This window comes from Terrapene carolina, unplaced genomic scaffold (assembly GCF_002925995.2).
Source record: "Terrapene carolina triunguis isolate 2854851 unplaced genomic scaffold, T_m_triunguis-2.0 Scaffold136, whole genome shotgun sequence".
NCBI classification, from domain to species: domain Eukaryota; kingdom Metazoa; phylum Chordata; order Testudines; family Emydidae; genus Terrapene; species Terrapene triunguis.
The window spans coordinates 213,230-240,691 of record NW_020664487.1 but is presented as its reverse complement, the minus strand read 5'-3'; the positions used below and the strand labels follow the sequence as shown (position 1 = coordinate 240,691).

At 48.0% G+C, this 27,462-nt stretch overlaps 1 protein-coding gene across 1 annotated transcript in view; it reads right to left on the bottom strand.

Annotated features, from left to right (window-relative positions):
* The window catches only part of SCD5 (stearoyl-CoA desaturase 5), a 67,293-nt gene that overhangs the window by 38,918 nt on the left and 913 nt on the right, over window positions 1–27,462 (bottom strand). The window lies entirely within an intron of this gene.

Genomic DNA, 27,462 nt, shown 5'->3' with positions numbered 1-27,462 from the left:
GGAGGACAGAGAAATGCAAAGGGACTTGGGCAGGATAGGAACATAGATAATGAAGAGTAAAATGAGATTCATTCTGAAAACAAAAAGCAAGGTAATGCATCAGGGGAAAACAACCCCAGACAGGAAAAGAAACCTGGGAAGCAGCAGCCTGGAAGAAGGCTGAGGGATGATCGTTGGCAGCAACTAAAATATTCTGAGCTTGCAATGGGATATGGCAACAAAAAACATCCATGCAATTTTGAGCTGCAGACATAGGGCTACCATGTCACACGCCTAGAGAAGCAGCATAAACCATATCAGGTGAGTCCTTTAAAAATGGATTGGATTGGAGGTGAACAGCCTAAAACCTTAGGGCCATATATTTCAGGGGGCTGAGCGCCCATGATCAAGACCTGATTTTCAAATGAACTCAGTACATTGGGAATGGGGCTCTTAGAATCATAGATTCATAGAACTGGAAGGGACCTCGAGAGGTCATCTAGTCCAGTCCCCTGCACTCAAGGCAGGACTAAGTAGTCTGGCGTTGTGTCCTCTGGGTTGGGTGCCAAGCATTTGGGAAAACCTGGGATGAAATCCAGGTTCCACTGAAGTCCAGAGCAAAATTCCTACTGACTCCAGTGGGCCCAAGATTTTACCCCGGCCCTTAAGTAGTTGCCTGAATGGAAGCGGAGCTCTTTTGAAACAAATCTGGCCTCTTTTGTGGGTACTGATCTCCTAAACTTCTGACTCTAGGCTCTTCTGAAAATCTGTCCCCACCTTGTCCAGTTAATAGGCATTTACTATTGGCTAAACCTAAACATTAAATAATGAATGTAATGAACATTACACATCAGTTGGGATCATTACCTAGTTCTAAAATAAGCTGGATAAAAATGTTAGTGCTTTCACAATTCTACCCTACGCCAAAATGGACAAGTATCAACACTGCTGGCTCCTGAAACAGATGAAATCCTTCTTAACAGAGGATTACAAAACACTGTAACAGATAACATCTATCCACGCACTGCCAAGAATCAAACATAACCTAGTTACATGGAGGAAACTGCAATTCTCTCTCCGAGGGGCAAAACACAAGTTATAAAAATAGGAGTTGTGAGACAACTCAATTATGCATTCACAATGTTGCCACTGATAATCTGTAAAACATGCTTTAAAACAATGAGTCATGTCACGTGATCATTCCTGTGGGATGGTAAGAAGCCAAGGCTGCATTAACTATACATCAATCGCCTGCAAGCTTCCTCTCCTGCTGAAAGATACGAGCTTGCAGATGCTACAATAGGAAGATATGGCATATCAGTACAGGAAAACAGCCTCAGAACCGGCTCACCCACTCCCATGACTCTCTTTGATAATGTTTTAACAGCTGGATAATAACCCTACTGTTGCAGTACTACAAAGGGAGTAGATAATATTTTCAAAACACCTAAGCCACAAGAGGCACCAGTCCCATTTTCAGCACTGCCTTTGGCATTCAGCATTTCAACTCCTTAGTCCCAAGGAGTTGAACAGTGTGCTTGGAATTCAAAAGGGATTGCAGCACAGTCCCATTTTCAAAAGTGACTTAGGCACTTCTGAAAGTATTACCTGATAAGTTTATATTAGGAAATGGAACAACTATCTTTTAGGCCCTGATTCAGTGAAGCACTTAAGCATATGCTTAGCTTTAAGCACATAAGATAAAGTCAAATTACTTTAAACCCTAGCTAGCCAGAGATTACATTATATTAGTTATTATGGAAAAATGAAAGAAACACACTTTAATCAAATGGGAAGACAGACAAGTCTACCAAAAACAAATAAAGGCTTAGTAGAGAACTAGTGACCCTCCCTTCCGAACGCTGCACACAATTAGCATTCAAAGCAGCAAAAAGTAGCAGAAAACAAATCAGTGCAGAGGCTAAGGATTAATTACTGAAGACATTCACAGTAGCAAGTCAGACATTAGCTTTTCTGAACATGAAAGTTATTTATAGGAGTAACTGAGCTGCGTAATTTTAAAATGCCAAGCACACAGTTCAGCTCTTAAGAAAAAATGACGTTTCTTGACGCAAATCCAATTAAGTGAATCTTTAAAGCACCGAAATGGACTCTACAGTATAAAGAGTAGGGAGGTGGGAGAATTCACTATGAGCTTTCCTTTCGAGGTCACTGGGTTATGGAGAGCGAGCTACCTGCGTCCAAAGGAAAGTGTACTCAGGAGGCTGAGTACTTTTAACACTGGAATCCACAGCACTGACATACCTTTCATGCACGGGCACATGACAAATCTTTTGGAACATGCAGTATCATGAAATTGGACAGGAGTACAGCAGGTCTGATGCACAGAGAGAAACTGACAGACATAAACCATCGCTATACGGCAGTAAGCTTGTGGCTAAAGCTAGGAGATGCAAAGGTAAGGCTCCCACTCTCATCCCTTTGAGCCCTGTTACAGCACAGGCAGTACATTGTGGGAAGGGCCTCAGATCAAAACAGACCTCAAGCAGGCTCGGAGCTTTTGCACTAAAACCTCTGGCTTTGATCAGCGGGTAGGAATTTCTTTTTTTGATCAAAACTGCTTAAAATAAAATAAAAAAATAAAGAAAGAATAATTCCTCACAAATGAGCTTGCCTTAGGAGCCATTGACAGTCTCTTGTTTCAATCATTACAATAGGCTTTAAAAACAAACCAAGGACCAGGTCATACGCATGGGGTCATACACAGTAGGGACAGAGGAGCTGTTATGCCATCATAGAAGTCCAGTGGCTGCTGCACTCACCACTCTGGTTTGAAATAGCCCAAACCTACTGACCTGGAGGGTATGCTGCAAACCACGGGCTTATGGGACCTGGGCCACAATGAACGTTGGTCGAGGTGGTTTTTTTTTTCCCATTGATGAGTGTTCTTAAGGCTTAATTGTGATGGGGGAGGGGTGGATTGGTGAGCTGGATTTGCTTCTGTTTAAAATACAATCCATGTAAACACACTCCCATTCCCCCTTACCCTAAGGGGAGAGGCAGTGAATAATTTCGCCTGCCACCCTTTGTCTGTCTTATCTATTTAGCCTGTCATTTCTCTGGGGGCAGAAACTGTCTTTTACTATGGTGCTAATGGTGCCAGTCACCACCATGTTCATTGACTTCTCCCCATCCCCAAGCCTTCACCTGCTTTTGTGCCTCTTTACATCCCCATCCTTCAACAAGCTCCATGCAGGCAGAGCCCCGCGGGCAGCTTTGCCATTCACTCCAGTGGGAGCAGGATCCGGCCCATTATTTACGTGCATTTCCCACACATACCAGAGGGAGGGGCATACTCCTTACAAATGAATGTCAATTGTAAAGTGCCTGCTGCAGAGGCCCTTCTCAAGGGCAGACGTGAAGATAAACATCAGTTCATTAGCTTGCTGCTGCAGACTGCAACACAGAATGCAGTTCTGTTACTGGGAATGAGAAATGTACAGTGCCACCTACCACTGTCATCTGACCCAGTATGTTACACTGCTCCATCCCTATGAGTCTCTCTCACGCACCCCCGCGCACACCCCTCTACGCCATAGAAAGCTTTTTAGCTTTGAGGACCCGATTCTCCTTTACACTAGTGCCCCTTGCACTGCTCTTGCAGCATCAAGGGGTAGTTAAAGTGGCTGTCAATGAAATCCTGATGCCCAGCTTCCCACTGAAGCACCGTTCACGTTCTCCCCTCCCCGTGCAGCTCATGACCGGACAGTGAGTTCAAAACACGGCAATGCATTCAGAGGACAGTGCTGTCTGTGGTCGGAGCATAGGCACAGAAGTGAGGGTACCTGGGTTTACTCTCATCTTTGCCACTGAATCTGTGTGACCTTGGTCAAGTTACTCAACTTCACTGTCTCTGTTTCCCCATCTGTAAAATGGAGGTAGTAATGTTATATACACACCTACCTCGCATTGGAGTTGCAAGGGTTAATTAATTAATGCTTCTAAAATGCTTTGAGATCCTCCAGTTAAAAATAAAGACTCCAAGGAGTATTTAATACACAGTTTGAATGCTTAGGTGGCTGTTCCTCAAACAGGATACAAATACCTGCTTGTGTGGCGTCTTGTGCACCATTCAACACTAGGGGGCGCTACAGCACAGGTGCACAGTGTTACTTTTAATTCCTGCTGGACAACTTTAGACGAATGAAAGTGATGACTAGCAACACCTAATGTTTATACGGCATCATTCATCCCAAATAATAATACTACTACCTAGTTCTTACAGAGCACCTTTCCTCCACAGATCTCAAAGCACTTTATACAAGAGGTCAGTATCATTATTTCCACTTCACAGAGGGGGAAACTGAGGTGCAAAGTGATTTGCCCAAGGTCACCCAGCATGGCAGTGGCAAAGCTGCGACTAGAACCCAGGTCTCCTGAGTCCCAGCCTAGTGCTCTATCCATCAGGCAACACTGCCTAAAAGGATCTCAACACGCTGTAAAGCCTGGGTGAGATTGTGTGCTGTACCGCTTTCAAGGCCCAGTACAAAACTGGCAGCCTGAGCACATACCTGCCAAGTTTTGTGCCGCTCCACGGGACTTTTCAGACCAATTATTTGTAAATATGAAAAATATCCCACGAACTAATCTGGATATTTGCACATCATTTGTATGTGGCCATAAACTTAAAGGTCAATGCTCTCTGCCCCAAACAGTTGCGGGGCAGGGCACAGAGCTGCCGCAAACCTGGCAGCTGTAGCGAGTGGCTAGGGAGTGGGAGGGCACTGTCAGGGGAGCTGGGTTTGTGAGGGGTGTCTGGGCAAAGGATGAGTGTAGTTGGGGGGGTTGCTGGATGGAGCAGGTGCGTGGAGGTGGCTGGGGGGAGCTAGGTTTGTGGGGGCGTACAGGATGTGTGGAGGGGAGGTGATTAAGCAAGCTCAGTGGCTGAGGGAAGCAACGAATAGCTCGTGTGGGGAGGACGGGGGTGAGGCTGAGCAGTACCTAGGGTTGGTAGTAGGTAGCTTGGTGAAGAAAAGTGGCGTCTGTGGGAGGCTCCCAGGAGGAAGATGAGGCAGGTGGGTGAAGTGTCTCTGGGCTGGGCGCAGGCTGGCAGGTTTCTGGAGCCAGTAACGGCCATGTTCCTATTGCCTCACCCACTAGCTGCTGCTCACTTACTCCTGCCAGCTGCATTTTCCCTGCTCAGAGCCGGCAGGGAGAGCAGGTGCTACCGTGACCTCTGGCAGCAGAGCCCCACAACTCTGGTAGCCCATTCCTGTGGCCCAGCTCCATGCGTGACATTGAGTCCGGGTGCTGGGAATGCAGGAGTGGTGGCCTGGACATGTGACCCTGGCATGCCTGCAGGGATGGGGTGGACTAAGGCAGCTTTGGGCCCTCTCAACTCTGGGCTGCTTTAGAGACCAAAATGGCCTCTAGACATCTTGGGGATTGCTCTAAGTTACAGCAACCCCATCCTGAGTGGCCTATGGGCAGGAGCACCACCCTGAATCCCCACTGTGCTAGTCGCCATGGGCCTGTTCCCTCCTGTTCTCAGCATGGCCCCCAGCTTACAGTAGCCCAATGCAATGCCTAAGCTTGGGAAATCCCCCCCGCCTGCTGGTTGGCTCTTACAGCTCCCACATGTCACCGCAGCAGCATATAGCCACCGGAGCACCAACACAGCTCTGCAAAGTCCCACTCATGAGCAACATGCACAATTCCTCCCTCGCTTGGTAAGTCCGTTTATGAAAAAAATATTCAATTTTTTCCCCCTAGGCAGCCATCCTGATAAAAGGCAGACAAGTCATTTTTCTAGCGAGGCCAGTACATTTTTGGAACAGTTTCACAGGGCTGCAACACCTGGGTTTTACTGCAAGTCTCACCTCTAAACGATGACAGGCCCAACCGTGCTTACCTTATGAGAGCTGATGCGTTCACAGCCCCAGGGATACAGCTGCAGGCATAGATTTCATAAAGGTATTTACATTTTTGCCAATGCTGTAGGACTCTAACCATTAATTTGAACTGCTAACGCCTCTAGTAGTTCAAGGATCAGGAGGTGAGATCCCACGGGTAACACACAGAGCAGCTATTTATTTTGCTTCTTCTGAATGAAAAAGTTCTTGAGACATACATGACCATGAAAGATTATCTTCCAGCTCTGAATGATGATTTGAGAAAAAAAAAAAAAAAAGTCAGATCCAAGGGTTACACTTCACCTGTAATGATAAAAGCGACATCATCTGTAATCTTTTACACAAGAGGCCAACTGACCGCAACGTCAGTGCTGTTCTAGGCAGAAATCGTTCCTATGCTTTACTTTGTTTTGATGGACAGCTGCAAGGGCAATTCAGGCATGATTTTAATAAGAAATCATAATTTTCTTTCAGTTCTAGGAGCTGTAGATGGAACCATATAGATGTCTTGAATAAACCCCAGTACGATGAATCATTTCAAGAGATTTGTGCCTTAACCACAAGACCATCCTTCCCCACCATTTATGAGAAGCCTAAGTAGTTACATGTGTAAATGGTAGGGGTAGGGATGCAATGATTTGAATTTGTAAACACCAGTTGGGGGTTGTGTGTACATCATTGTAGATTCACCTGTTGACATATTACCTCTACTCATAGAGCCAGGGCAAAATTGCTTGCCCATGAGTTTTGAAAATGTAATCTATAAAGTTCTTGCTTTTGAGTCAGGCTAGAAGAGTTGTATTAAACATGACTTTTCTAAGGACAAAACTACATCTCAAAGGTGATTGAGACAACCATATCTTCATTTTGAGCCTTCTTTTTCTAAATCAAAGGGCAGTGTAACCTGTATCCCCCTCAAAAATAAGCTTCTAGACAGATTTTTTTTTTGTGGGGTGGGAAAGGAGGAGAGGGTTGAGTTTATGGCTCATGAAATGTACAGGACTATTTGACCCAGGTGGAGGCAAGAAGGGGCTTTTCAGAAGTGCTCAGTATTGGCCTAGCTCTGCTCCCGCTGAAGACAATGGAGTATTTTACCATGGACTTTACTGACGGCAGAGTTAGGCGAACTGTGAACGCTTTTGAAGCTCTCCCTTGACTTTAGCGGGAGCAGAGGTAAGCCAGCATTTTTGAAAATCCACCCAAAAATGTACTGACTGAGATCAAACACCAAGTTAATAGCAGAGCCAAGACTAGAACCTAGCTCTCCTCTACCCAAGTCTGATACCCTACCTGCCACACCAAGCTACCTCCCTTCTGGCTGGAGAACTCTGGAGATCTGAAACCCTCTACCTGAAGAACAGGTGCACGATGGGTAATATAGTGCAAGCTTCTTCACACTGTCCTACCAATAAGCCTCACCCACTGACGTGGAAGTAGCAGTTCTAGGGAGTATTGGGTAGTTCGGTCTCCAGGCCCCATTTAGTATTTGGTTTGCTGTTGAGATTGCTGGACAAAAAAAAAAATCAAGTGGGTGCTAGTTAACATGGGGATTCTTCTGATGTACACATCTTGCCGCTAGCAAACGGATTGAGATGACTGACTTATTTCACACAGGCCACTGCACAGCCACCAAAGAACAGCAAACATTGACATCAAAGTGACTTTGGACTGAGTTCAGACTAGCAACCGAGAAGCAGAAGGCATCATTCTATCCTAGTAGCACCCACTCACTCCCATCTACTTCTCATGTCTCAAAGGAAAAAGCATATTTGTTTGCAGGCCAAATGCATGAAATCTCAGAACGAAATCGACTGAATCTAAAAGGCTATCTAAACACTCTTTGAACAGCTCTAAATTAAGCTCTGAGAGACAGAAGTCACAGCACATCAAAGCGAAATGGGAAGCAGAGTTTCAGACAACAACAGAAGAGGATTCTACAGCAATTCTTCACCACCACCTCCTTACCATCCTGGGAAGAATTCCAAAGAGAAGCAATCACACACTTCTTCTACCCCAGCAATCACCAGCTAAATGAAATCGAACAGTCCCGGTCTCTGCGCACACACGCTTTCTGGGACGGTCCACAGATCAAAGCCTTTTGGTTGCACATACATAAACGTTTATGGCAGCTCCCCAGGGCAGGAATAGTAAGATGTCTTAAGTTGAAGACGAGTCATGATTCTAAATTCATCAAGCCAAATAGGGAAATATCATGGGGACAGAATATTTTCGGTATCCATTGGTTCAGGTTCCTTCTCCACTTTGAAATAAAATTTCAGGATCCAGGAAGGTGACTCCTGCACTTACTTCTGCATTCCCTGCTGAAAGGACCCTATGGGGAATGGACACTGGTGCTGAGTTCTAGGGCCAAGCCATGTTTTCTACTCAAGAGTCTCGGAGATTTTCATGGGAGTTGGGTGCCTAACTCCTTTAGGCCCCTTTGAAAAGCCCAGCCTTAATAAATGCCTACATTTCACAACCCTCATGGAATAAAAACTCACGCCACTGTCCCTAGGGAGGGATAATATTACTTCCCATTTTCTGGACTGGTCAACTTTGACACAGAGGGCCAGATTCTGATCTCAGTTACTCTAGTGTAAATCCAAACTAATTCCAATGAAGTCAGTGGAGATGCTCCATATTTCCACCAGCATACCTGGCATCAGAAACTGGCCCAGATGCCGTTAGCAACATACCAAAGGAAGCTAGGGACAGAGGCAGAAACAGAATCTTCCTGATGTAAAAAAAAAAAAAAAGGCTAAACCACACTGACAACTAGAATTTGCTCCAAAATGTTGAACAATGTAAGGATTTTTGAGGTTACAAAAAGCAAGGCATGAACATTTTCTAATTTCTCTGAAGTTTCCAACGTTCCCTTCTCTCAGTTCAATAAAATAACACTCCATCACAACACTGAAAACACACAGGACACAGATTTTACTGACTCCTCAAGCCCCACTTGTCCTTAATCCATGCTAAAACACCACAGTGACAAGTGCTTTATAAATGCCCATAGATAGGTGAATTAGGTCCCGATACTGGCTCATGCCACCAGCAGTTTTCAAGGGTAGAAGGAAAGACGGTCTTGTGGTTAAGGCATTAGACTGGGACTGTGGAGACCCGCATTTAATCCCAAACTCTACTAAGGCCTCTGTTTGTGACCTTGGGCAAGTAACTTAATATACCTGGTGATTTCAGGCATAATTCTGTGTTGCCTTGCTCCATGTGAGGTATTAGTGAATGTCCCGCTTGCTTTGCGCGGATGCAAATGACTACATAAGGTGGAGGGCCCTGGAGAACCAGTTTCATATATGTAAAAGATATTACTTCTTACGTCTGTCTTGTCTTTTTAGACTGTAAGCCTTCCTGGGCAGGGTTTGTCTCTTACTAGGTCTATGTGCAGTGCCTAGCACTGGGCACTACCCTAATCTAAGAGGGAAAAGTAGAGGTTGGTCTCCAGCCATTATTAGCTTGCCCAGTGCCCCTCGCTCCAGCCTATTTATTTAAAATGTGTGTCTTCATACACAACATAACAAATGAAATTTGTAACAAACAAACAAAAAATCCCACCAGAACCAATCCTGGAAAATATACACACACACTCTTGAGATTGCTAAGTAATGGCCACGTAGCATCTACCGTATCAATTACAGAACCCGAACCCTTCACAACGAGGAAGCGAATCGTTAAAGGCGTTATCAAGCTGACACTAGCCACACGATAAACAGAAACACAATGGAGTAGATTCTGTGCTGCATCTTCTGACAGGTACAGCGCAGGAGGCTAACAGGGGCGGGGGCAGAGGGGTCACTTTACACCACCTTTGGGCCACATGGATTACGCGTGCACCAAGGATGAACATAGGCCCCCGCTCCCTAATGGCTGCTTTGATTTACAGAAGGCTCCCTATGGCCAGTGGTGGCAGGTTTGTAGAAATTTTGGTGGTGCCCAGAACCCGCCCCCCTCCCCCCTAAGGCTCTGGGAGGGAGTTTGGGTGGGGGGAGGTCTGAGGTGCAGGCCCTGGGCTGGGGATTAGGGTGCAGGAGGGGTGCAGGCTCTGGGAGGAAGTTTGGGTGCAGGCTCTGGGCTGGGGCAAGGGGTGGGGGTGCAGGAGGGGGTGAGGGGTGCAGGCTCTGGGAGAGAGTTTGGGGGTGGGAGGGGGTGCAGGGGTGAGGGCTGTGGGGCTGAGGATGAGGGGTTCGGGAGGGGGCTCAGGGCTAGGGCAGAGGGTTGGGGTGAGGGCTGTGGGGTGGGGCTGGAGATGAGGGGTTCATGATGCAGGAGGGGGCTCAGGGCTGGGGCAGAGGATTAGGGTGCAGGGGGATGAGGGGTTTTGGGCATTGGAGAGGCTCAGGGCTAGGGTGGAAGGGCAGCCTGCCCTGCCATTTATGGATGGGGGCCACTAGGACCCTGCGGCAGCAGTTGATGCTGGGAGCCAGCAGAGTAGAGTCAGCATGAGCTGCAGGCTCTGGGGCCCCAGGGAGGTGAGCGGGGGCAGCAAGTGGGGGCCGGGGGAGAGACCTGGCCCCAAACATTGGTGGAGCAGGGCCCCCGGGCCCTGAACATTGCTGGAGCCTGGGCACCACGGGCCAATACAACTCGACGCCCCTGCCTATGGCTGGCCATGGGCTGCTCTGCAGCCAAGAATGCCAGTAGTGCTGAATGCTACAGTTGCTCCTCCTCCCCTGCCCCCGCAGCACACGCCCTTCCCCATCTGACTCCATCCCTGGCATATACCCTGGAGTGGACCATGCCAGGGCGTGTACGAGCCAAGGTGCGGTGCAGGATCTGCCCACTCACGCTGATCTGTTGTCACTTAGCAACTTAACTGTTTTTTTGTTTTGTTTGTTTGTTTTTAATTCTGGGGTTTTAGGTTTTGAGCTATTTTTAGATCGAACAATATAGCACCCAGGTCCTTCCCTCTGTAGGAGGGCCCCACACCTAAAACCCGTAAGCCTACCTGTGTATTTTATGTACATAGTGTATTTACCTCCCTCGGAAACAGAGCCAACAGTTCAAAAAGGCAGCACTAAGCTGCTTATTTGTAAGATTTCCCATCCTCGAGGAGAACTTCTGACACAAATGGGGTCTCCCACTTCTCCATCCTTTCGTCCTTTAATCCTAACAGACAAACTCAGCGCGATCTCGCTCATAAACAATTGAAGCTGCAGCCTTTCATCCAGAGCTGAATGCGTATCAAGCAGGGCCTATGGTAAATTACACTGAGCCATCACATGTAAGACGATCAGAGAACAGAAGAACTCTTTTGTCTTAAACATAAAAGCCAGCCCACAGAAGCCGAGGAAGCTGAAACAGTGAGTGCTGGAGTTAAGTTTGCAGTATGGTTTCAGATATAAAGCCATTGTCCCTTGCTCATAACTTTCTGAAGCACTCCTCTTTGAGCCGAAATTGTCAAAGCTGGGATCCCGATGCACTGCAGTGCGTTATGAGTGGGTGCACCGCTCACTGCAGGATCAGGACCTCAGACTCCCTCCGCCAATGGGTAAATTTTTATTTTTATTTTTTTGGCAGAAAATTTGAGCATATGATGTTCAGCCATCTCTGTACACAGAATGCATGAATGCGCACAGTTTTATATGTGTAGTAAAAGGTACCAGCCAGCCTATGACTGACTTAAGCCTATCAATAGTTTAGCAAGGGTCTGATCGAAAGCCAAGTGCAGACAATGGGAGTCTTCAGTGGGCTTTGGATCAGGCCCCAAAACACTCATGTACCTGCTTGACTTTAACTACATGCTTTAGTTCCATTCACTTGAATGGAGCAGGAGCAGGCTGATGATAAGAAATATATCCTACAGTGATTGCTACTAATTTAAACTTGTATTTAATTTTTTTTAATATCATATTTTTCCATACTAATTGCCAAATGAGCACTTGGAAGAAGTTACCACAAATCTAGTCTAGCTGGCTGAATTTTTTTTTTTTTTCCTTCTCAAAAATACAAGTTTTTCTACAGAACACAGGGAAAGTTTCCCACAGATTTTTCTCGAACAATAGCAGTTAGTTTCTGTAGTAGGAAGAGAGCCTGAGACATAAGCTCTTGCATCAGAGGCCTGGTCTGAGGCAGAACCTGCTCACACAATCTGGCAAGAATAGGGTTGATATTGCAGAAATACACATTCCTAAGAAGTGCTAGTCACAGAGCATCCACGCAAACACATCCCAATATCAAGAATGGTACAAAAACATTCCCCAACGATAACAGGAACACAATGACCCCTCCTAAAAGATAAGGTCAGAATGACAGTACGTAATAGAGATGTTTTGATCGAACCAAGGCGATAACTAGCCACATCAGGGGGCAGTAACTATGTCAGAGGCAGTACTAACTTGTTTGTATCAGGGTATAAAGATGTATCTCAGAGGGAGTATTTTTGTCCAGCCAAGGGGGGAATGGAAAGTCCCGCCATTCACTGAGCTGGTCCATTGTCATGGGCATACATGTCTTAGTATCCTCATAGAGTCTGCCAGGTGCTATTACCGTGCTTCATTGATAATAAACCTGACCTTCGTACCTTAACGGATCTTGTGGTCATTGGGCGGTTCGCTCAAGGTTTGCTGTGCCGGCTGTCTGTGCAGAGCTGAGGCAGCACACAGGGAGAACACACAAATGCAGCCGAACATCTAACCACAGTTTCCATGAATAATTTCAAAGGAAAAGAAAACTTTATGGCATTTGAAAATTTTCACTGAATTTTTCAATGTTTTGTTTACATTTGAATCAAAACTAAAAGTGATGGGGTTTGGTTTTCTTTCTTGTTTTTTCTCCCACTGCTTTCTTGCCTCTTCCCTCCTCCTTTCCTCACTGGATATAACTGGAGGGCAGGGGGGCCAGGGAAAGAGAATGCCAGGAGAATGAAAAACCCAAATCTTTAATTTCAATTTGAACACACAAACCAAACTTTTTCATTTTAAACTGAATCAAAATGTTCGTTTCTGTGAAATACCAGAAATTTTCAAAGAATTCGAACTGTTTTCATGAATTTCAAGAAGCCATGTCAGTGATTTTTGGCAGCAAAAAAAAATGTTATAATCTCCATTTCACAGATGGGCAAGAGAGAGACGAAGTGATTTGTCTTCTGCCACATAGTAGCTCTGTAGCAGAAGCAGGATTTGAACCCAAGTTTCCTGACTAGTGCTTTAAAGGCAAAACCACCCTCCCCCTTGTTAAATGTACCCCCGCCTCCTACTTCTGTGAAATATTATAGCTGGGGCAATGTCTACACTTGGCGCTAGGGATGCGATTCCCAGGTCGCATACATCTACTCCCTGTCGCTCTCATGCAGCTAGCATGCTAAAAATAGTAGTGTAACCACGGTAAGAGAGACAGCAGCTAGCCGCCCTGAGTACAAACCCACCTTGACTCTGGTAGGTACATAGGGCAGTTAGCTCATGCTAACGTTACTGCGACTACACGACTATTTTTAGTGCACTAGGTGGACGAGAGCTAGAGGGAGTACGTCTATGCTAGGTGGAAATCACACCCCCAGCTCTAAAGTGTAGACATAGCTTAGGAGTCCTCCTTCAAAACGAATGACTCAGGCTAAAAAGTTACTATCAGGCTTCCACCGAGTTCATTGACTTCTCAGTCATAATTCTCAGATATGCTTTTTCTCATTCTATGGCAGCCTCGGTTACAAAACTTACACACGGAAGAGGGGACGCATGTGTCTGCTAGAAAAGCAGGATTTCCCCGCTGCCTAGGAAAAGGCCCATAATCGCCTGTGCAAGGAAAGGGAATGCAAGATTTTTCCAGTCCAAGGATATGTTTTGTACAAAGTGTGCCTTGTGAGGTATCATTCTAAAAGGATTGATCTGCTAGACAGTAATATCTCGTTGGATGGTATGTGCTATGACGTATGTGAAGTTATGAAGTTAGGCTATGTATGCATTACTGAAACACGTGAGGTTGAAAAAAAACACCCACCCACAAGCAGCCTTTCAGGTACAACAATAAAAAGGCCAAACAATGTTAGTGGCTTATTGAGGAAATTCACCCAAGCACAAGGATTACCCCAGGAACTGTGTACAACAGAAAGCTCTCAGAGATCGCACTACACAATGGGAACTCTTTGGCCCAGGTCACAGCAAAAGAGATTTCCAGCAAGTGGGAAGAAGATATAAAAGGGGGGAAATGACATCATGATGGTACTTCACTCTCCCTACAACAACCACACACCTGGAAACACCTGAGGAATAAAGTCTGAACGGGGGAAAAGTGATGGTCCAGGCTAAAGGGATTTCTAGTCTGTGTATGAAACCTGGGAAACCCAAGCTGCAAAGCCAAGGCAGCTTATGCCTTAAGAATCTGCCAACCTGTTTATCATTCAAGGTGAGAATTTGCTAATTCACATCCTACCTATCTAGTATGTTAAGCTCAGTTTGCATTTTTGTTTATTTACTAGTTAATCTGCTTTGATCTGTTTGCTTATAATCATTTATAAGTGATCTATCACTTATAATCATTTATACTGGCCAGATTTGACCAGGGCAGGACGGTACTGCTCTGGGGTCCTAGGCTGGGAGGCTGGTGGTTAGAGAGCCTGAATGTGACTGGAGCTGGGTGTGCCCCTACCTGTGTGAATGCTGGTGAAAATGTAGACTGGAGGGCTTTGCAGCTTGTCACAGCAGCACAGTGTGAGAGGGAGCCCAGGCTGGTGGGTCAGGGTACCCCAGTTCCAGGTGGCACCCCAAGGGGAACCTGTCACAATTACCTCATCCACCTTGTCTTTCTAATATCCTGGGATCGACATGGCTACAACTACAGTGTGTGGAAGGGCAGAGAGGCAGGTCTGTAAGTGCCATGTAACCAGGATAGTTTTAGGGGCCGGGGTGGGGGCTCACAAGCTAAATCTGGAAGTGAAAGCCCCTGACTAGGCAGTTGGCCAGTCATCCATTCAAGGGAAGTTCCTTTGATTACTGACTCCATCTAATTCGATTCTGGGCCATTTGCAAGCAACATCTGCAAGGTCGGTTGTCTGAGGACAGATGGAAAGTGCTCTTTGTTCTAGGATTCCTTTTGTTATTAAGGGTGAGGTTCACTGGGAAAACAAAAATAGTACATCCATTTCCTGATGCCAGCATCTGACAGATATGCTTCTCTTTCATATCCGCGCTGGCGCTGTAAAGCGCTCTATGATATCTGCTCTGATGCTGTGCTTTGGCTCTCAGGCAGCTACATTAACTGTGTGTGTGCTGGCCAACATGCATCGGGTAGGTGGGACAGAACGCAGGCCAGGTGCTGCCTCGTGTAGCAGAGTCATGTTGACGTGCCAACTTTCCAGTGGAGCAGGGCATTATACAGTTAGTCTGGATGGTAAAAAATAAAATCTACTGATTGCAACAAATTGCTCATCTTTAATTATAACATCAATGTTAATTACAAGTGCAATTGTAATTGCAGGGAAGGAAGCGCCAGCGCCAGTGATGGGGACACATGCTGAATCCTATTGATTGAAGCAGACCTTTTGCATCCCAGTGCTTTGGATGTAGTTGAGGGCAGGCAGCTATCCCCCCCTCTCCCCCCACCCCAGAGCATCTGCAAAGTCTAGATCAGCAGCGCAGCTCCAAACAGCAGGCAGCCTGAATCCACACTGCCTCCACCTGGCGGAGGAGTCAAATATTGCTCCATTTATCCTAATGCTGATAGAGCCGGGTACAAACACACCCTCTTCTCTGGCTGAGAGTCCCTTTCCAGTCTCACTGCTGGAGGTTCGAGGTACAGGGGATAAGCTTTGGTCAACTCGCCCTGCCCCTCATAGCTGGTCAAAGCCAGTGCGGAGAACTTGGGTCCATTATTGGTGGGGATTGTTCATGCCTCTTTCCATGAGGGCGACCTGCCTACCATCCTAAAGCAAAAGTGATGGTTAAACCCTTGCATAAGGAACCACCTCTCTACAGTCCTGCCTATTTCCAGCCTCTCTCAATCTTTGCCTCTTTCAGGAAGGTTATTGGGAGTTGGGGGAGAACCACCACCACTGCACCTACTCTACTGAGCGATTCCTCTCGCTCTGGTGTTAGCACCTGCCGTGGTATGGAGATGGACAGAGGTCCAAGGCGGATATTATTAGATTTCTCAGAAGCCTTTGGGGCTGTTGACATTACTGACCCTCTCTTTGAGAGCACCTGCTTAATATCACCAAGAAAGAGATGTGCTCTGGTGGTGTAAACACAGCCCTAAGAGCCAGGATCGCCCCACCTGGGACACTGCTTCCCTCTCTGGTCTGAGACAATTCACGTAACCATTTTGCCTCAGTTTCCCCATCAGTAAGATGGGTTATAATAATATCTACTTTCCCACTTTACAGTGGCGTTGACGCTTAAATAGCAAGTGTATGAAAAGCTTATAAAAGTGCCCAAAGACTGATACTCGTAGCTGGCTGAGGGCACATTTAATGTGCCTCAGGTTTCAATGGGTAGCAGCTAAGTTAAAACTGAGGGGACTCAAATGACACCCAGCCATCCCCAGATTCCATTTTGGAACAGCGACAACATTTTAAAAACGACCAATCACAGAACCACATGCCACAGAGCTACCACCAGCTGAGCATGTCTAGTCACATCACTACGAGGCATCAGTGCTGGGGAGGACTCTAAATGCTGCTCGCCGGGCATGAAGCACCGCCCATTGAGGGGCTGAATTAGATAGATGGGCAACAGCGGCTGGGGCACCTCAATTTGTGGGAAGCAAGATTTAAAGGAGGAAAAAAGCAAAACGTCACCATCTCTTCTCTTGCTGTTATAACAATGAGCTCACTTCCCGCCCTTCCTTTTCTTGCATCATTTAATTACCTTCCCTTGTTTCCCTGCAGGAGCACAGCATCTGGGATCAGGGGATTTGTGGAGAGGAAAGGAGGGGGCAGAACACTGACCTGCCAGGCTTGCAGACTAATTTTCCGCTGGCCCCCCACACACACCCCTACCTATTGCGCTGCTGCTGCCCATCTTTTAGTGTCAATAAAGCCTGAAGTGTTGAGTCACAAAGGTGAGGTTCAATCCCACATCACCACATCTGTGCTGCTCTTTTTCTCAGGTCTCCTCTGCTGGATCTTTGGCAGGGAAAGAGAGAGAAAGCGTGCACACTCTGCGGGAGGCCTAGAACGTTACTGTCCCGCTGCGGCTGCTGTCGTCCCTACTTTCTAATGAGGGGGCATGTCTTTGAGAGATTGGTGTCTGGGCTCCAGGGGAAGGCGCTGAGGTTCTCAGAACTGCAGCCAGCTCAGTGGGCGCATGGCGGGCACTGGCCATGCCCACCTTCTCCGAACGGCTATAGAAAAATGGCAGCACTGATGAGCCCCATACTGTGGACTGACGTCCCTGCTGCAGGAGGACGTTTGCTGTCGGATCTGTGGGACTGCAGGATTATTAGCAAACCTGTTCCTCCTGCTCATTACCCAGAGGATATGATCTTTAAAGGCGGCTTCCAAAGGAAAACAAATCACTGTGCGCCCTTTGGTGCTGCTTTAGGACGGAGGAAGGCCTGAAAGGCTTGGCTGGGTTCTTTTGAAGTTATTTCTGCTCATTTTTACATTAGAAGCTCAGAGCTTGCCTGCCCGGTTTTTATTGCAGGAATCTGCGGATCACTAAAGAGCCAGGCAGACTGTGACCTCAGAGGGACCTTGCGAGTGAAAACTGATGAGGGGCATGATCCCAACCCCACAGAAGTCAATGGAGAGATTCCTATCGACTTCAGTGGGCTTCGAATCAGGTACTAGCTGAAAGAGGGAGTGATTTCATTCATACTGTTGAAAACCCAGTTCCGAAATCTGCCCGAGCTGCACTTGGCACAGGACCAGAGGTCACGGGCCAAGATGGCTTTAGGGTCTTAGCTCTGTTTTGTTTAATGTGTGTGGGGGTCCCAGCTAGATTGGGAGGTGGGCATTCCCGTATGGGAAAGGTTGAGGATCACTGGTCTAGATGGCCTATAGTAATAGATATTCCATCCCTAACTTTAGCGTTCTGATTTCCCCAAGCTCTATCCGTAGGGATAAAACCAATATGGAGACCTATGAAATTACATACATGGGGTTTGATCTTGCTCCTGTTAACAAAAGGAGATTTGCTATTGATTACAGGGGGAGCAGGACTTATATCCGTGCGTATTTGTTAAGCAAAGAGCTGTCACACAGCCTTTTGAGTTAGACAAAGGTTGAGAAAAACCTAAATAGTCCTAGTTGTGGGCAAAATTCAGTCCTGGCATAACAGACACTATGGAGTTGTGCCCACTTATCACAGGGGTGAATTTGGCCCTGTAGTTTTCAGGCTTCAGTTGGCTTCTCTGCTGAGCTCTAGTAAAGATAAGGCCTTTGCAGTCTTTAGCTTGTTTAGCCCTGGGTCAGTCTAGTCTGTGAATAATGAGATTGGCCTTGTTATATGCTTGTGAGTGCACAGCCTCATGTCAGGGCACCCCTCATGCCTTGATGCAGTATTGCAGGGGACTTCACCTCTCATACACACCTTGGTGGCCACTTCTTTTGCCCTGCGATAGCCAGCCCAGCCCACATCTTCTCCCACCTCCTGTCCTGGGTCTTCCATGGCTCAGCTTTCTGGCCAAGTCACATAACAGTTCCCTCCCCTTGCAGTGTAACTAAAGGTCCCACATAAAGTTAACAAACGATGTCCACACTTACAGTTCTTCTGCCCTTCTCAGGCTTGACTGAAATCCTCTGCTTCCTGGCCCCTGCAGAGATTTTCTTAAACCACTTCTTCCCCAGCAGGATTGCCCCACTGCTTCCTAGCAACTCCAGTAGTTTAGCTCTGAGGAGCTCACTGCTCACTATGAGCCCTATCTCACCCCCCCCCAGGAGACTACCCTGCTCCCTGTGGGTGACACAGCCTGACTCCCCTTGTTTCTCCAGAGTTCTCTTCCTTCTACTGCCTTTGCAGCCCTGTTTCAGCAGAGCTCTTGCTGCTCCTCCGCCACAGCTGGGCTCAGTCTTTCTAATTAAGAACCATTACATCTAGCTGGGCTCACTAATTGACCCTTCTGTTGCCAGCTCATCCTTGAGGCTGAGGGATACCTGCTAAATCATGGACAAGGCTGAGCCTAGCTTGGCTCAGGGGGCCAGTCTGCCAGCCCAGGATAATGCTACATGATCATGGCTGCTTTTACTCAACACTGATTACTGCAGTGGTGTCAGTGACCCTTCTGGGACCTGACTGACAGGAGAAGACCTGCACTGAGACTAAGGGCTGGTCTACACTGAACAGTTACATCGGCATCGCTACGTCTATCAGGGGAGCGAAAAATCCACACCCCCCTCAGAGACACAATTAAGCCGACATAACCCCTGGTGTGGAAGGCACGAAGTCATCAAAACAATTCTTCCATCGACCTAGGTGCCCCGCCTTGGGATTAACTACAGTGATGGCAGAACCCCTGTGGTTGCTATAGTGAGTGTCTACACAGGGGTCGGCAACCTTCAGCACGCGGCCCATCAGAGTAATCCGCTGGCGGGCCGCGAGACATTTAATTTACATTGACCGTCCGCAGGCATGGCCCCTTGCAGCTCCCAGTGGCCGCGGCTCACCATTCCCGGCCAATGGAAGCTGGTAAAACACCAGACATTGTGAGTGTCCCCATAAAAATGTGAGTGTTGGCAACACTAGATTTTGGAGTGAGAGAGACACTCAGCTCTCTCTCTTTCTTGGAGATTTTATATTTGTTCTTATTTTGTTGTTTTCCTTAAATTAAAATAAAAGGCACCTAGATGGAACTGTATGGAAAACATACAAGACAAGTGATTGCATACAACAAGGAGCTCAGAGAGAGAAGGACCAACAAAAAGGCCTGTGGGTTAAGAGAATGACAATAGGGACTCTAGCCCGTAATAGAAATAGGGGAAGGGATCCCGTTTGATGACGAGTTGCTTCCATACTCCTGTTCAGAGACACACTGGTATTTTCCTGCCAATGGTAGTGCACAGACGTGGTTGGGGAGGGAGGTTTTCTGACCCTGGTGGGAAGTGTGGCAGTTGCCGCACACAAAAGACAGAATCACACCACACTGTGGCTGGCTTTAAGGGGTGGGGGTGGCTTACATGCACAGCTTTGAGCAGTGCTGAGACAGAACTACTCACCGCACACCACCCTATTTCACACCAGGGGCGTCCCTCCTGTTTTCAGGAGCTGGCGCTGGGAATGGTCGGGTCCCCAGGCTGCTCCCTGTTTCCTGCTCCTGCTGGGAGAGTGAAGCTCCTTTCCCCCCCTAATCTGCTTTATTGCTGCTTTTATTTTCCCATTCTTAGCTCCGCTGATCCACTTCGCTGGGAGAGCTGGGCACGAATCCTCAAACTGAGAGTGCCCCCCCCCAACACCCCACCCCCATTACCTAGGGAAGTTCTCAGGAGAGGGCACCGGGGAGGCTGGAGCTGTCTCCATCTGCATAGCCATTATTAGGTAGGCAAAACAGACCCATGAAGGTGCTGTTCAGAGGCCATGTGAAAGGTCAAACTCATACGATAGCTGAGGATAAACTCAGTTTACAAGTTCTTCGGGTTGGAGCCCCCCTGTTCCTATATGCGTTACACATTGACTATCACCGGCAGGATCCCATCTGGGGCCGCTGGGCGCTCTCATAGCACACACGTCAATAACAACCATGCTGCTTCTGTGGCGCGTCTCTTAGCTTGCATGCCAAGCTATCCTGTAGCGATCAGAAAGCAGAGAGCGCTGTTAGGGCACTGAGTGACAGCCGACATCTAGTGCCAAGACACAGGGAGGATGAGCGCCTTCCTACCTGCCATCTGTGGAGACAGAGACCCAGCCTGGCTGGCCGTGTGTGGGGAATGCAAGAGGACGCAGTCCCTGCACTTTGGCCCCAGCCCTTCCCGCACTAGACAGAGGCAGGAGGGGGTTGGTGGGGCCACTGGCTTGCATGCTGCACCCCTTGAAAAGGTAGTGCTGCAGCTCCCCCTTGGTCAGTGCATTCCCTGGTTCAGTCACCCAGAATGCCTCTGGGTATCCCTCCTGCATCCCCCCTCCTGCCCCTGTGAGCTGTGGTTTACAAGCCACAATAAAGCTCTCTAGGTATTGGTCAAAGCAGGGGAAGGGGAAGTATGGATGATCCTGAGTAAACAACTGACTCTGGCTTGTCCTTGGCCTAATTTTTCCATTGTCTATTATGTGCAGCTGGATGCATTTCAGTAAGTTACCAATGGAAACGAATCCTGCTGAGTGTTCATTTTGGCTGGAACTGCTGTTTTCTAGGTAGCATGGTGGCCCTCTTTCATCTCTGCTTAGCGTGAAGCGGTGACTCACTGATTAACAAGTTAATTGGGAGCAGTGGGAAGCGGATCAGTAGGGGGGGCCGGGAGGGAAATCCCGCCTGTGTGGGGAGGGAAGTGGCAGCCCCAGACCACTCAGGGAGAGACTGGCTGCATTTGGATGTTGCAGGGGAAGGGAACGTAGAAAACAAATAAACAAACGGTATGGAGAACTCTCTGCTCGTGAAACAGCATTAGGAACGTGTCCCACATTAGTGCTGGCCACTGGGGAGGCACAGCTCTGCATACCTCTTACCGCAGTCACTCCCTGGGCTGTTACATGGACTTTGGACATCATTTACAACAGTGGTTCTCAAACGGGGACTGCCGCTTGTGTAGGGAAAGCCCCTGGCGGGCCGGGCCGGTTTGTTTACCTGCCCCGTCCGCACGTCCGGCCGATCGCGGCTCCCACTGGCCACGGTTCGCCGCTCCAGGCCAATGGGGGCTGCAGGAAGCGGCGCGGGCCGAGGGATGTGCTGGCTCCCGCTTCCAGCAATTCCCATTGCCCTGGAGCAGCAAACTGCGGCCAGTGGGAGCCGTGATCGGCCAGACCTGCAGACGGGGCAGGTACAGAAACTGGCCCGGCCCGCCAGGGGCTTTCCCTACACAAGCGGCAGTCCCAGTTTGAGAACCACTGATTTACAAAGTGCCTTGGGATGACTTTCTGGGGTGGGGGGGAGGGGAGGGACATAGGGACCTCCCTGAGGTACACAGATTCCACTTGCCTGACTTATCCAGACACCGCTGCGGACTTCTCTGTCCCAGGATTTATACCATCCCCACCACCAGAGTATCCAACCACCTCTCACTTAACCTGTTTGTCGTCGCCACACCTGTGTGAGGCAGAACTGCTGTATTAGGCCCATGTTACAGATGGGGAACTGAGGCACAGAGAAACTCCTGGTCACATTTTCAAAGGAGCTCAGCGTCCAACATAAAAAAATCTGGCCACTTCTTTTGGTGCCTAACTGGGAGCTGAGCTCTTTCAAAATTCCAGCCTGAAGTGACTTGCCTCAGGTCACGTGTGAAGTCTGTGGCAGAGGAAGGAATTGAGCCCAGCTGTCCTGATAACCAGGAGAACCAGATCATCCTCCTGCTCAACCACTCAGGGCTTCACTGTGGGTTGTAGGCTCCTTCTCTTTCAGGGGAAAGACAGGCCCTTAAAAAGAGTCCACATAGGTGGCGACTGTCATCTTTTAGTGAAGCAAAAAGGTTTCAAGTAGAGTTGGGCCTGAATTGCAAAGCTCACATCCAAATCCAGCTCCAAACTCTCCCAAAACTTGGGGAAGTGGCAATTTGGTTCTGGCTCCTCTCTAGTTGCAATCGTCTACAGCACAGCAGGGACAGTTTGGCCTGGAAAACTTAGTGTGAGGTAGCTGGAGGGCCCTGTTCTGCCATCCTTGCTCCACAACCCAGGGTCTCTCTCTTTAAGGAGTAGGTTTGCTGCTGACGTATTCTAGGAGAGCTCATTGTTCCACACGCGCCATGCACCTGCAGTTCTCTTGTAGCACCATGAATGCTAGACATACTTGGTCTAAGCAAACATGGCTACCTCAGGCCCAAAGAGAATGCTCTTAGCTCTTCTTCGCTTTTATAAAAACCCGGACCTGTGAAGCCCCTGAAGCATTCACTCAGTTAATCAGTTCAAATTTGTGTTCCTATTACTGTCACTATTGTCTTCCTCCCCTGCTCCCCACCGCATTCCAGATCCACTTGTCATGCCTTGCGTCTCTTTAGATTGTAAGCTCTTTGGGTCAGAGTCTGTCTTCCTTTTACAAAACAAAACAAAACACCACAGTTGCACAGCACCTAGCACAAAGGGGGCTCAATCCTGAGTGGGATCTCTGGGTCCTACTATGATACAAATATTAACCTGTTCGTGATTCATTATTCATAATAATACAGAAGAGATTCCTCTGAAGATGAGGGGAAAATGCTGGATGGACAGTTCTTTTCTCACATGCGTCTGTCAGCGCTTGGCTCCAGTATTCTGCTCTCCCTACATCATTCTTTGTTAACATAAATGGGGATTCGGTTTCCATAAGGAGAGCAGAATTTCTTAAGGGAGATCTTAGTGCAGGTGTGACAGCAACATTTAGTCCTAGGGTTGCAAACTATGTTCGGAATTCAGATGGACGTGGAGATACGTCTATGTTGGATGGAGTCGCTGGCTGGAAAAAAAGAGAGGTGGAGGAGTGGAAGAGGACTTCCAACCACTTCTAAAACCCTTCCACATGCACCTTCCTACTACCCAGCTAAAACCCTCTACCCACAACCTTTCCTGTGCATAGCACATGCCCCGGGTCTTAATTTTAACAGTCTAGTCCCCATAAGGCACTAGCCCTTCATACCTGCCTCTACATGAGAGCAGAAAACCCACACACCCTCTAAACTGGTACAGCAGAATGGGGAGGATGCGAAGGTCATACCCTAGTTCATTGAGATGTTAATTATCTCACACCTGTACCAAGCATTGCTACCCTTCACCAGATGTCTAGCTAAGGTACTTGTATGGCCCCCATTCCCCTAGTATCTGAGCATGGGGATAATTGTTTATCCCCACAACATCCCTATGAGGCAGGGCAGTGCTATTAGCCCCATTGTACAGATGGGGAACAGAGGCTAAGTGACTTGGCCGAGTTCACACGGGAAGTCTGTGGCAGAGCAGGGACTTTAACCCAAGGTAGACCAGGCTTGACATCCCTGATATTTCTAAGCTTTGGGGGAAGAGGAGGAAAACAAAGCTTAAGAAGAAGAGCTTCCCAGCCCTTCTTTACACACCACAGAGCAACAAATGAAGGATGCAACCAAAAGCCATTGCAGGTCACCTTTAGCACTTTTGACAGCAAGGCAGAATACTTAGCTAGTCCGCTCTTTGGGACAGGGACCGTCTTTTGGTTCTGCGCTAGCACAATGGGTCCTGAATCCAGGACTGGGGCTCCGAGGTGGTCTCACAATACAAATTAATAATAATAATTTCTCCCTTAGCTCAAAACTCCCCTACAGATGCGTAGCCCTTATGCCAAAGGAGACCTTCATTCAGCTGTCAGCAGTAGTGAGGATTTTATCTCCTTGACCAGCCCATAGGTGGCCAGGCAGGCACTCACTCCATCCAGCAGAGGGGCAGCGGTAAACCCACATGTAAGGCAGATCCTCAAACACTCAATCTAGTCTTTTCTTTTATCATCGTCTCAGTGGAGGAGATGGGAGGGACAAGATAAAGGAAGCTGTACGTTAGGTTCTCTTTCCTAGTGCAAATCTTTGCTTTCTCCTTCTCATCAGGGCCAGCTACAGAACAGACAAGAGAAGCCGTCCCGTCTCAGAGAGCATAGCTGTGCCCCCTCTTTTATTTTCTCATTGCTTGGCTCTTACAACTCTTGTTTGGTTTTCAAATCTCCTCTCCTTACGCTATGTGCAGCATTCCCAGAAAGATGCAGCCAGGGGTGGTTTTCTAAACCCTCCCACAATAGAAAAGGTAGGTACCTACATAGCTGCAAAAGGGAGGGAGGGAGAAAAAACAAACCTGTTTTCCACATGGATTTTAATAGAGATCAGCCATTTCGCTCATCATATGTTTCGCTTAAAAAAGGGCAGAAAAAAGAAAAAGTTATCAAAGAAAGTAATGGATGTCATTGACAAAAAGTGGCCCCGTTCTGTTTCTACAGCAACTGAAATACCAGGAATTCTGCTAGCAGTGCTGTCTAAAGAACGATCACATTGTTACAGAACAAAAGACTGGGAGATTTATGAACAATTAGAGCAGATTCTTTTCCCTTTTGAACTTTCGAGGGCTCTGCAAAGCCTGACTCTGAAACACGTTTGATTCCAAGAAGCTGATGGAACCACAGCTGAAATATCCCAGGCTGTCTTCGTCATTTCCACTTGGGGAGAATGGGGAGCGCTTACTCCCGTGGCTAAGCAGTAGGCAGGTAACGCACGCTCTGGCTGTTTCATGATCTACTTCGGCAGCAGGCAAGATCTATATCCAACAGCGCTAGTGTTGGCTTTTGATTTAGATTTAGATTTGATATACCCTCCAGTCTCAAAACACAACCACCTCTGGAAAGAGCAGGGCCAGCCATGAAAATGCCCATTTAGAGACTTCGGAAATGTGGCAGAGGGAAGAATAATCAGACAAAACCCTCTGGGAATTATTAAAAGGAAGCGGGAGGGGGGGGAGATTGCAATCAATGGTAATCAAGGCCACAGACAGCTGACTCAGCACAGAAACCACAAACGGGTGTCCAAGGTAACAGACATAATGAGGCTTCTATGATTTGTGAGGGATACAGAATCTGTCTTTGAAAGACACAAGCATGGAGAACACCTTCATCTAGAAAACTTTATATGCCTCAGCGATGCTGTCCTAGCAGCGCTCAGTCTCAGATATAGGCCCCCTCTTGTGAACACTGGAGTGGCAGGGGGTGTTTCTTTTAAAAGACACAGGACTAACAAGGCCTCTTTGTTGTGTATCCTTTGAGCCAATGGAGCTGGCAGTCCTAGTGGGCAGGTTTTGGAATAATGGATCTGAAGTAGAGATGTGTTACACTGACAAAAAAACCCAGGTCAGGTTCAGTACAGCCGAACCCTCCCCTGCCCTGGCCTTCTCTTCCCTATATTGAAATGGGTGGTTGGGGATGGGGAGGCCTCTACTGAGTGTCTACACTGCAGTTAGACGCTAGCTGACTCGGGTTCACGGCTGTTTAATTGTGCTGTAGCTGTTCAGACTCGGGCTGGAGCTCGGGCTCTAGGACCTGCAAGGGGGAGTGTCCCAGAGCTCGGGCTGCAGCCCAAGCCCAAACATCTACACCACAATTACATTACAGCCCCTTCGCCCGAGCCTGCTGGCACGGGCCAGCCGCGGGCGTCTAATTGTAATGTAGACATTCCGTGAGAGACTTCAGATAGTGTGGGTGTGGCTTGCTCATCTTGCTGCCTGCAGGATGTGACCTTCGCTGGGATCCGAGTGGTTAGAGACAGAAAAGGGTTACAAGGTTCACAAGCTACATACCTAGTACATAACCAGCAAAGACCCAGACTGGGGTGCGGGATTTTTAAAGAGTCAGTGAATAAATGATCTTGGGTATGCCACCCACTGACTTGAGCTTTCATCCCCTTTTATTGTCCTGCCGGCCTGAATGCTCTCACCCGGCTGAGATCTCTCTACAACTGCTCTTAAAAGCAAACCTGGAATTCAGGAAGGAGACAGAGCAACTTCTGATGAACATGGTCTAGATCTAGAGCCTGTATCACCCCCTCCACCTCCCTCCTGCCTGTACCATCCCGTGCCACTCCTGCTCACACACTTGTGGCTTTCAAGTAGCACAATCATTTCTTTTAAGGCAGAAGAGTAAAAGGCTAGAGCTAGCAAGTGGGAGCCAGGAGACCTGTGTTCCACTCCCTACTCTACCACTCACTCACAGTGTGACAACCTCCCCGTGCCTCAGTTTCCTCTTCTGTAGCTCTGGGCTAACAGCGTGCTTAGAGAGGCTCTGATGAGTGGTCGGATGGAAGTGCAAAGAGCCCTTATAATTGTCATTAAGGAACACAATGAGTACCAGTATAGTAGTGAATATATGTGGGGGAGGGGGGGTTGGAGAGGGGGAAGGGAGGAGGTTGGGAACCTGAGGGCCCTGGAATTAAGCACCATTCCCTGCATACCGTGTGTTATGCAAACCAGTGTGTCAACACACAGCTCCCCCAAACCAAACAGGGAGTGGAAGGGCTCTTGAATAACTCTCCACATTCCCCGCATGCACTAACTCTATACATATTTACTTATGGGCCCGGTCCTGGGTGGCGTCAAACCCCTTCAACTCCCATCAGATTCAGTGGCACTTGTGGGAAGCATCAGAAGCAAGTCTTGTGTGTGTTGCAGGGGGCTGGACACTTGGCCGCAGCACAAGGCATTTTGGGATTGTGCTTTGGCCCCTAATAGGCTTTCTAAAAAAAACCAGACGTCCCCCCCACAGAGGGGTCGACTTGCACCCACTCACTTAGCAGGGGCTGTGTCCTTTGTCTCAGCTAAACCCGGGGGAAAGGGGCCAACAGAAGTTGCTATGCTGACGTACCCAGGGGCTGCAGCCCTAAGTCATGGCTGCCCCCCAAAGCCCCTGGTGCATGCCACACTGCCCCAGCCGGAGCTGGGGAGAAGGAGCGGGGAGCCCTGTTCAGCGTATCTCCAGCAGGTTTGCTTTATGCCAGGGGCACACATGACAGACACACCGGGGGATTCTTCGATAGCGACTCTAGGGATATGTAAGCAGGCAAATAGCATCTACACAAACAGGCATTAAAAGGGGGAAGAGGCTGGGGAAGTGGAGCCCG